This window comes from Zingiber officinale, chromosome 4A (assembly GCF_018446385.1).
Source record: "Zingiber officinale cultivar Zhangliang chromosome 4A, Zo_v1.1, whole genome shotgun sequence".
NCBI classification, from domain to species: domain Eukaryota; kingdom Viridiplantae; phylum Streptophyta; class Magnoliopsida; order Zingiberales; family Zingiberaceae; genus Zingiber; species Zingiber officinale.
In genome coordinates, this window is record NC_055992.1 from 84,743,770 (window position 1) to 84,753,480 (window position 9,711).

General features: G+C 43.1%; 1 long non-coding RNA gene across 1 annotated transcript; it reads left to right on the forward strand.

Annotated features, from left to right (window-relative positions):
• Positions 1–7,018: 7,018 nt before the first annotated feature.
• LOC121973405 lies at positions 7,019–9,318 on the forward strand. Its single transcript, XR_006109586.1, has 3 exons — positions 7,019–7,059; positions 8,807–8,863; positions 9,261–9,318. It is a non-coding gene; the product is annotated as an uncharacterized LOC121973405 (long non-coding RNA).
• The last annotated feature ends 393 nt before the right edge of the window (positions 9,319–9,711 follow it).

Below are 9,711 nucleotides of genomic sequence, written 5' to 3' on the forward strand. Positions count from 1 at the left end.
AGTCGCCGGTGCGACTCTCGATATTTAACGTCGGAGCTCGACGGCCTTCCGATTCGGCTGACGATGCCCTATACTTGTGCTAATTTTTCGATTTTTTACTCCTGCATTTCAAATATACAGCCGAACGGAAACTATACAGCATACATTGCATTGGCGCACCTTTCGCCCCGCCCGGTAAGGCTGGAGGTGGTTCGCGCTCCATGGTCGATCCAGTTGTCGTCCGTCTTCATCCTCTAGATAATAAGCACCCGAGCGGAGCTTTTCGATGACTTTGAAGGGGTCAGCCCAAGGAGCCTCCAGCTTGCCAATGTCCCCGACCGGCTTTACTTTCTTCCACACTAGGTCACCGACCTGGAATGCTCTAGGGATCACGCGCCGGTTGTAGTTCTGCTTCATTCTCTGCCGGTATTCCATCAGCCGGACGGACGCCTTGGCTCGCTCCTCGTCGATCAAGTCCAACTCCATGTTCCTCCGCTCGGCATTGTCATCATCATAGTTCTGGATCCGGACGGACTCGACGCCGACTTCAATTGGGATAACTACTTCACCTCCGTACACTAAATGGAATGGCGTGACGCCCGTTCCCTCCTTTGGGGTCGTGCGGATAGCCTATAGGACGCCCGACAGCTCGTCCACCCAACTTCCTCCTATGTGATCAAGTCGAGCCCGAAGAATTCTGAGGATTTCTCTGTTGGTTACTTCCGCTTGGTCGTTGCTCTGGGGATACGCCACGGAAGTAAAGTGTTGTTCAATGCCATAACTTTTGCACCATTCTTCGAGCTACTTCCCGACGAACTGTCACCCGTTATCAGATATAAGCCGGCGAGGAATGCCGAACCGACAGATTATATGCTGCCAGATAAACCTTTTGACTATCTGCTCGGTGATCTTGGCTAGTGGCTCGACTTCCACCAATTTGGAAAAGTAGTCGACCGCCACTAGTAGAAACTTCCGCTGACCGGTCGCCATAGGGAACGGACCTACGATATCCATTCCCCATTGATCGAACGTAATGGACACTGTAGATGCTTTCATCTCTTCCGATGGTCGGTGGGAGACGTTGTGGTACTTCTGGCAGGAGAGGCACGTCGCGACGGTCCGAGCGGCGTCTGCTTGCAGGGTTGGCCAGAAGTACCCGGCCAGCAGGATCTTCCTAGCCAGCGATCGTCCGCCCGGATGTCCTCCACACGATCCTTGGTGCACTTCTTGGAGGATGTACTCCGCGTCCTCCGAGCTCACACACTTCAAAAGTGGGCGGGAGAAAGCCTTTTTGTAAAGTTGGTCTCCAACGAGTGTGAACCGACCGGCTCTCCTCCTCAATAGCTGGGCTTCCTCCCGATCGGACGGTGTCGCGCCCGAGCACAAAAACTCCGTGATGGCTGTCCTCCAATCGCTCGGGAATGCGAGACCCTCCATCCGGTCAATGTGCGCCACCAAGGATACTTGCTCAATTGGCTGCTGGATGATGATCGGTGATATTGAACTTGCGAGCTTGGCTAACTCATCTGCCGCCTGATTCTCTGCTCGGGGTATCTTCTGGATAATGACTTCTCTGAAGTGGGTCTTGAGCTTTTTGAAGGCCTCAGCGTAGAGCTTGAGCCGAGCGTTGTTAATCTCAAAAGTGTCCGAGAGCTGCTGGGCGGCCAACTGGGAGTCTGAATGGAGTGTCACCCGACCGGCTCCTACATGCCGGACTGCCTGCAAACCGGCTATGAGGGACTCATACTGCGCTTCATTATTTGTGGCTTTGTAGTCCAGCCGGACGGATAGGTGCATCCGTTCTTCTTGGGGAGAGAGTAATAGCACACCAATCCCGCTCCCGAGCCGAGTGGACGATCCATCCACAAATATTTTCCACATAGCTTCGGGCTCGGGCTATTGCACTTTGGTAACAAAATCTGCTAAGGACTGCGCCTTTATCGCCGAACGAGGTTGATACTGAATGTCAAATTCACTCAACTCCGTTGTCCATTTGATGAGCCGTCTGGACGCTTCTGGGTTCAGCAGCACTCTTCCCAATGGGCTATTTGTCCGGACGATGATTGTATGTGCTAGGAAATAATGACGAAGTCTCCGAGCGGCAAGGACTAAAGCAAAAGCCAGCTTCTCGAGCCTAGTGTAGCGAGATTCAGCATCTTTTAGAATATGGCTCAAGAAGTACACGGGTTGTTCTTCTCCACTCGTCCACACTAATGCTGAGCCTACTGCCTGCTCGGTTGAAGATAAATAAATACAAAGCGGCTCACCTACAGCTGGCTTGGCTAGCACGGGCAAAGAGTTCAGGTATATCTTCAGTTCTTCAAACGCCCGATCGCATTCCTCGTCCCAATGGAACTTAGTAGCTTTGCGTAGGATCTTGACAATGCAGTTATCTGCCCGGTCAGGCGTTATACTTCCCTCAGATTTCTTGGGGGCGGCATATCTTGCAACGCTTTCACCTTGCTGGGATTCGCCTCTATGCCCCGCTCGGTCACTGTATAGCCCAAGAAACACCCACCTTTTGCTCCGAACAAACATTTCTGAGGGTTCAGCTTGACTCCATACTTCCTCCATGTCCGTAAAAAGATCAGCCGCTCGGACGGACTTGATGAGAATATCATCCACGTACACTTCTAAATTGCGTCCGATCTGCTCCTTGAATACTTTGTTCATCAAGCGCTGGTAGGTTGCTCCCGCGTTCTTCAGTACGAACGACATTACATTGTAACAGTAAGTGTCGTTGCCTGTGACGAAGCTGACCTTCTCTTGATCTTCTCGGGCGAGCGGCACCTGATGGTAGCCCTGATAGGCGTCTAGCATGCATATCAGCTCGCACCCGGCTGTGGAGTCCACCAGTTGATCAATCCGGGGCAGAGGGTAGAAATCCTTTGGGCATGCTTTGTTGAGATCCCGAAAATCGATGCAAACCCTCCACTTGTTGCCCGGATTAGAGACTAGCACTACATTTGCGAGCCAGCTCGGGAACTGGACTTCCCTTATATGGACGGCCTCCAAGAGCTTCTCGACCTCCGCTCGGATGATGGCGTTTTGTTCAGCGCTAAAGTCTCTCTTCCTTTGCTTCATCGGCCGAGCGTCCGGTCGGACGTGAAGCTCATGCTGTGCTATACTTGGCGAAATTCCCGGCAGCTCATGCGTCGACCAAACAAAGACATCACAGTTTCTCTGGAGACATTTGATCACCTCCTTTTTCTGGCTTGCCTCCAGATCGGCCGCAATAAATGTGGTGGCCTCCGGTCGAGTCGGGTGGATCTGCACCTCCTCTTTTTCTTCATAAACCAAAGAGGGTGGTTTTTCGGTTATGGCGTTCACCTCGATCCGTGGCGTCTTTCGCGCGGAATTAGCTTCGGCTCGGACCATTTCGACGTAGCATCGCCGAGCCGCCAGCTGGTCTCCTCTCACTTCTCCTACTTTATCTTCAATAGGGAACTTAATTTTCTGGTAGAAGGTGGAGACGGCCACTCGGAACTCACTGAGCATTGGTCGCCCCAGGATAACATTGTATGCTGAGGGAGAGTCGACCACAACAAAGTTGGCAGTTCGCGTCCTTCTGAGCAGCTCTTCTCCCAGCGAGATAGCCAGTCGGACCTGTCCGACCGGTAGAACTTCATTACCCGTAAACCCGTAGAGGGGGGTTGTCATGGGCAGCAGCTCAGCTCGATCAATTTGCAGTTGGTCGAAAGCCGCTTTGAATATAATGTTGACCGAGCTGCCTGTATAGATGAAAATGTGGTGAATAGTATAGTTAGCTATTACCGCTTTGATGATGAGGGCGTCGTCATGTGGCACTTCAACTCCCTCAAGGTCCCTGGGCCCGAAGCTGATTTCAGGCCCGCTCGCTCGTTCTTGACTATAGCCGACCGCATGGATCTTGAGTTGCCTGACACTCGCCTTCCTCGCTCTGTTGGAGTCACCTCCGGTCGGTCCGCCGGAGATGATGTTGATTTCGCCCCGGGATGTGTTGCTTCTATTTTCTTCCTCCCGTGTGGACGGCCTAGGCTGCTCCCTATGTTAAAGTGTATACTAAAAGCCTAGCTTTTAGTATAAACATTTATCTAGAAATAAGAATCACATTGGTCAAATGTCTACATTTGTGATAAATATAGTTGTTCAATTAATTTATATTGTAGATAACATGGTGTGTGGCGTCACACACAGAAGATCATGTTATCAGTACCTTATAAATTATAAATAGTAGCTCACGACCATGATGGAAAGGAACAAACCATTGGAAGGTCGTAGTGTAATTAGGTGTTAGTTTATCTTAACTATATAATTACACTAGTACACTAAGAGTGTATTGAGTAGGACCATTAGAGGTCGTTTCTTTTATACTGACTTTATAAAGGGACAAAGACCTCAGTTATTATGGAAGTGTGTGCTCTTAATCCTAATATAATAACAAGCACATATATTTGATATTTATTTCTTTAATTTATCAATGGGTGAGATTTAGTTCGATGAATCAATAAGCCCGATAAGTTGGGAAATGATATCACTTATAGTGTGTGTTGTTGATTATAGAAGGAAATTGTGTCCTAGTAATCTAGGTTGAGAATGTCCCCAAGAGGAGCTCATAAGGATTGTCATGTTAAACCCTGCAGGTGGACTTAGTCCGACATGACGATGAAGTTGAGTGGTTCTACTCTTGGAGCTAGATATTAATTAAGTGAGTTGTCAATAACTTACTTAATTAGTGGACATTTGTTATCTTAAACACAGGGAGACTAACACACTCATAATAAGAAGGAGCCCAAAATGTAATTTGGGATTGGTGCGGTAGTTCAATAATAGTTCTTTAGTGGAATGAATTATTATTGATGAAATTAAGTTGTGTGTTCGGGGCGAACACGGGATGCTTAATTTCATCGGGAGACCAAAACCAATTCCTCCTCTCGGTCCCTATCGTAGCCTCTAGTATATAAAGATTTATACCCACCGCATACCCACCTTCTTACCCATCCAAGGGGCCGGCCAAGCTAGCTTGGAACCCAAGCTAGGGCCGGCCAAGATCAAGTGGATGAGTCATGTAGGTGGCCGGCCAAAGCTTGGGTCCCAAGATTCGGTGGCCGGCCACTAGAATATTAAAAAGGATTTTTATTAAAATTAGTTCTTATGTGGATATCATGATTTTAAAAGAGAGTTTAAAAAATTAAAATTTCCTTTTATAGCTTTCTACAAAAGATTAAGAGAAGAGATTAATCTTTTTCCTTATTTGTAGATTAAAAGGATGGTTTTAATTTTTAGTAAAAACTTTCCTTATTTGTAAATCATCCACATATTTAAAAGAGAGTTTAAAATTTTGAAATCTTTCCTTATTTGTTGATTAAAAGGTGGATTTTAAATTTTAAGAAAACTTTCCTTTTTTAAATATGTTCATGATTTAAAAGAGAGTTTAAAATTAAATATTCTCTTTTATAAGTTTCTACAAAAGATTAAGAAAAGATTTGATATCTTTCCTTATTTGTAGATTAAAAGAGTTTTTAATTTATAGAGATAACTTTCTTTTTATCCACATGTTTAAAAGAAAGATTTTAATTTATTAAATTTCCTTTTTATAAACCAATCATGAAGGGATAAAAATTATTGGACAAATTTTTTATAAATTTCCGGAAGCAAATAAGGAAGTTTTAATTTTTGTTTAAAATTTTATTTGCTTGGAGAATTTATGTGGTGGTCGGCCATTACAAATTGAAAAGAAAATTTATTTTTAATTAAATAAATTTTCCTTTTCAATGGCAAAAGAATTAAGGAAGTTTTTATTAAATCTTCCTTATTTGTCAAGACCAAGGATTATAAAAGAGGGGGTAGAGGAGGCTTCAAGGCTAAGGACTCTATTCTATTTTTCTCCCTCTTTTCCTTGGTGTGGTGGTCGGCCCTTCCCTTTCTCTTCTCTCCTCTTGTTGTGGCCGAAATCTATCATCTCTTGGAGCTTGGAGGATGTGGCCGGATCAAGGAAGGAGAAGAAGGAGAGAAAGCATGCATCCCTTGGAGCTTGGTTGGTGGAAAATTCTTCATCCTTTGAAAGTTCTTGTGCTTGGCCGAAACTTGAAGGAAGAAGGAAGAAGGTGCCTAGGTGGTTCTCATCTCGTAAGATCGTTGCCCACACAACGTCCGAGGTTAGAAGAGGACACTATAACAAAAACCCTCATAGACATCAGTGGAACAACAACAGTTTTAAGCAAAAACCGATGTCTTTGAGTATTTTACACCGATTTTTTCAAAAACCGGTGTCTATGAGCGCAGATTTTAACTCATAGACATCGGTTTTTTAGGCGATGTCTATGAGCGCCTTTTTTTTTCATTAATAGACACCGATTTTAACTGCGGTTTTTAAAATCCGGTGTTAATGAACCAAAATAAAATATTTTAATATTCCCACAACCAAAATTTGCAACACTGTGAAGTTCCCTCCAAACCTAAATCTATATTGCGCCCCTTCCTCACGCGACCATCTCTCTCGTCTAAACCTAAACCTAAACCTTCGACCATCTCTCTCAACCTCATCTGCCTCTTCTCCTTCCTAGATCGACGCCCTTGCTTCTCCGTCCGCATTGTGAAACCTCGACCACGTTGCTCGCAGTCTCGCTTGTTTTTTTTTGTTGGTCCAGTCCGCGGAAGAAGAAAAAAAAAAGCCGCGTCGCATCAAAAAAAGCACCGCCCGCGAGCGAGCTCCTCTCCGCGAGCCCTAGCCACCTTCCTCTCCGCGAGCGAGCTCCTCTCCGCGAGCCACCGCCCTCTCCACGAGCGAGCTCCTCTTCGCGACCAGCCACCTTCCTCGCCGCGAGCCACCGCACCTTCCTCGCCGCGAGCATCCGCGAGCTAGAGCTCTCCACGAACCCTATTCCTCTCCGCGAGCCACCTTCCTCTCCGCGAGCAGTCTCCTCACCGGAAGCCCAAGCAGCAGCGGCCAGACACCTTCCTCGTCGCGAGCCACGACCCTCTCCGCGAGCCCTAGCAGAAGTGCCGCGGTCCAAATCCTGGTTGGGAAAAAATAGTACCACCATTACCATCCAGCAGCAAGCCATCCTGATCCTGCGTTGAATCTTCATCGTCGCTCTGGTAATTTCCCCTCTTTTCTTTATTGGATTCTTGCGTAATTGTCTTTTGTTTCCTTAGGGAATCACTAATGGTTGGGTTTTGTTTGGATTCATGTGCTGGAACAAAGTTATTTGGTTGATTATTTTATTTTTATTTTTTTGGCAAGAAACAAAATGGCTAAATTAATCTGGGTAGATTTCTGGTTTGGCTGGTTCTTCGTGTTTGTGCCTCATATGGAATCAAAAAAATTGTTTCTTTTTAAACCCATGGATTAATTCTCTTTCATCCGTGGATAATTCTAAAAGGCATGAACTTTCTTGCTGAATTGGTCTTGTAATCCTTCAGTTGAAGCTCGTTTAATCTATTAGCATTATGGCTTCCTATACTTAGTCACACTTCCTTTTTTTTAATTTTCAATCCAAAGATTAGGGGGTTTTTATTGTTGTTTTTAGTACCTTCCTAGAAATGTGTTATGGACGACTATAAAGAAGTAATTAGTTCTAATTCATAAAGAGATAATGCTGATTTCTTGCTTGTAATCTGTATTTTACTTATTTGCCTGTGCATTCAATCTAGTTATAGCATCTTTGAAATGAAGAGTATTGAAACCTTTTTGATCCCACTTCTATCCAGTTTTTCTTGAAGGAACTCTCATTAAGTCTTCTTCGTAAGTTGTATAGTAAACCATGAAGAGTGTTTGTTACTCAGTTATGTGATTACACAAACCATGGAAGTGTTCAAGAGATTTGTTATATTAATTTAGTTTGATTTATTTGCATATTGTGCAACTACTAACTCGCCATTGAAAGAAGCTAACTTTATCCAGAGGATTGGAAGTGCAAGTATATCCATGGTTAACAAAAATATATTAGTGTATGCATAGATGTTATGTGACTGATAACTGTATTGAACCTTACTGATATGAGGTTAATCTATGATGTGAACCTTACTGATACAAGGTAAAAAGTCAAACTCTTTGACTACCTCCTTAATGTCCGCTATTACTGATCTTTCAAGCCCCGTTGTGTCCATTACTATTACTATGAAGAAATTGAAAGGAAAGAACTATGCTTTGCGTGCTGCAATAGTTTGAGTTTGGTTTGTGGTTCATGATGTAATCGGCGATCTCTTCCAATTAAGATAAGACATTGGGATAGTTACTCACATTGGTTGACTTTAGATTTTTGAGTTGACTGTAGTATTTTATAAATCACTTCAATTGTCAAGGTCATTTAGAATAGTTCTGACAAGGTCTTCACTATTATGTGCCTTCATATTGTTTGCTCTGAGTTAAAGCTAGTGAATGCTCAGATTTTGGGAGCCCCTTCCATTCTACTCCCGTCAGATGTGTAGATGCGGAGGATGTTGGCATTTACCATAGTGGCACAAGTTGGTGTTGTCCTAGATCAAATAATTCGGGGGAACTATTGACTAACACCATCAAACATATTTAAATTGATTATAATTGAATTATAATATGCTTCATTTCTGTGTTACTAGTATGTTCCAATTTACCTCTAGAAGTTTGTGAACTTTGTTTGATTATTTATTGTCTGCTATCTATATATTGTATTGCCATTTCTTTTTGGAGAAGTGTGCTTCAATTTTTTTCCCCCTGATGAAATCATCATTGTATTTGTACCTCCCTATATGCATTCCTGAACAAATGGTTTAGAATTTAAGCTTGTGCTATCTGTAAATATTCAGTTTTTTGCTGCTAAATTGTGTTCGAAGTTAACACTTTTATCATGTGTATTTCTATACACAGGAAAAACATAATCAGGAATTTCACTGGTAGCTAAGATCTGTTATTTTGGACAATGAGGTTAGTACTAGTAATGCGTGATATTTACCTTTTCTTTTGTCTTGGCCTTGCTAGATGTTGTCTGTTTAAACAAAATTTCAAAAAATTGTTTTCGTAAATTAGTTGACGCTATTGCAACTGGCCTGAAAATTCACAAATTCCATAGTTCAGGACCTTTTAGCTTTTCTTTTATTTGTACAGAGGATGCTTGTCTGTTTTAGAAGGAATTTGACTAAGTGATCATTCATAGAAAAATTGATTTTACATATGACTAGATTCAGAATTTAGAAATTCTGCAGATTTTTTTTTAAAAAAAAATGGTTAGGTGTCACTTTTTTTTTCCCTGAAACTGACTTATGTATTTCTCCATGTTGGATAATATAAACCTTAAGAGTTGCATATTATGTATATCTTTTAGTAGGCCTCAAGTGAGATGGAATGAAGACAACTTGTATGAAATTGAAGCCAATAAACCAGTGAGGCAGAAAATAACTGAACCTAAAACACCTTATCATCCTATGGTTGAGGATGATGGTAAGTCCGCAAATGTTGATTTATTCAAACAACTTGCACTTTGATCTAATATCTATTTAACAAGTTAAAGAGGGAATAAATAACTTTCAGATGCTTAAAACTCATTCATTGGTAATGCAGGTTGTTTATCGCCAAGAAGAGCTTCGCAGGTCCAAATCATCCTCATCTTCTACTGCTTGCTGATTTTTTCCCCCTTTGATGAAGTGTCTTCTTTCTAATTAGAAAAGCTTGGACCAGTTGAAGTTTCTGTGTAGGTACGGATGTGGGCACATTGATTTAATCCTATGATTAGGTTCAGAATAGATAATTAACATAACATTTCTTCCACTGATACT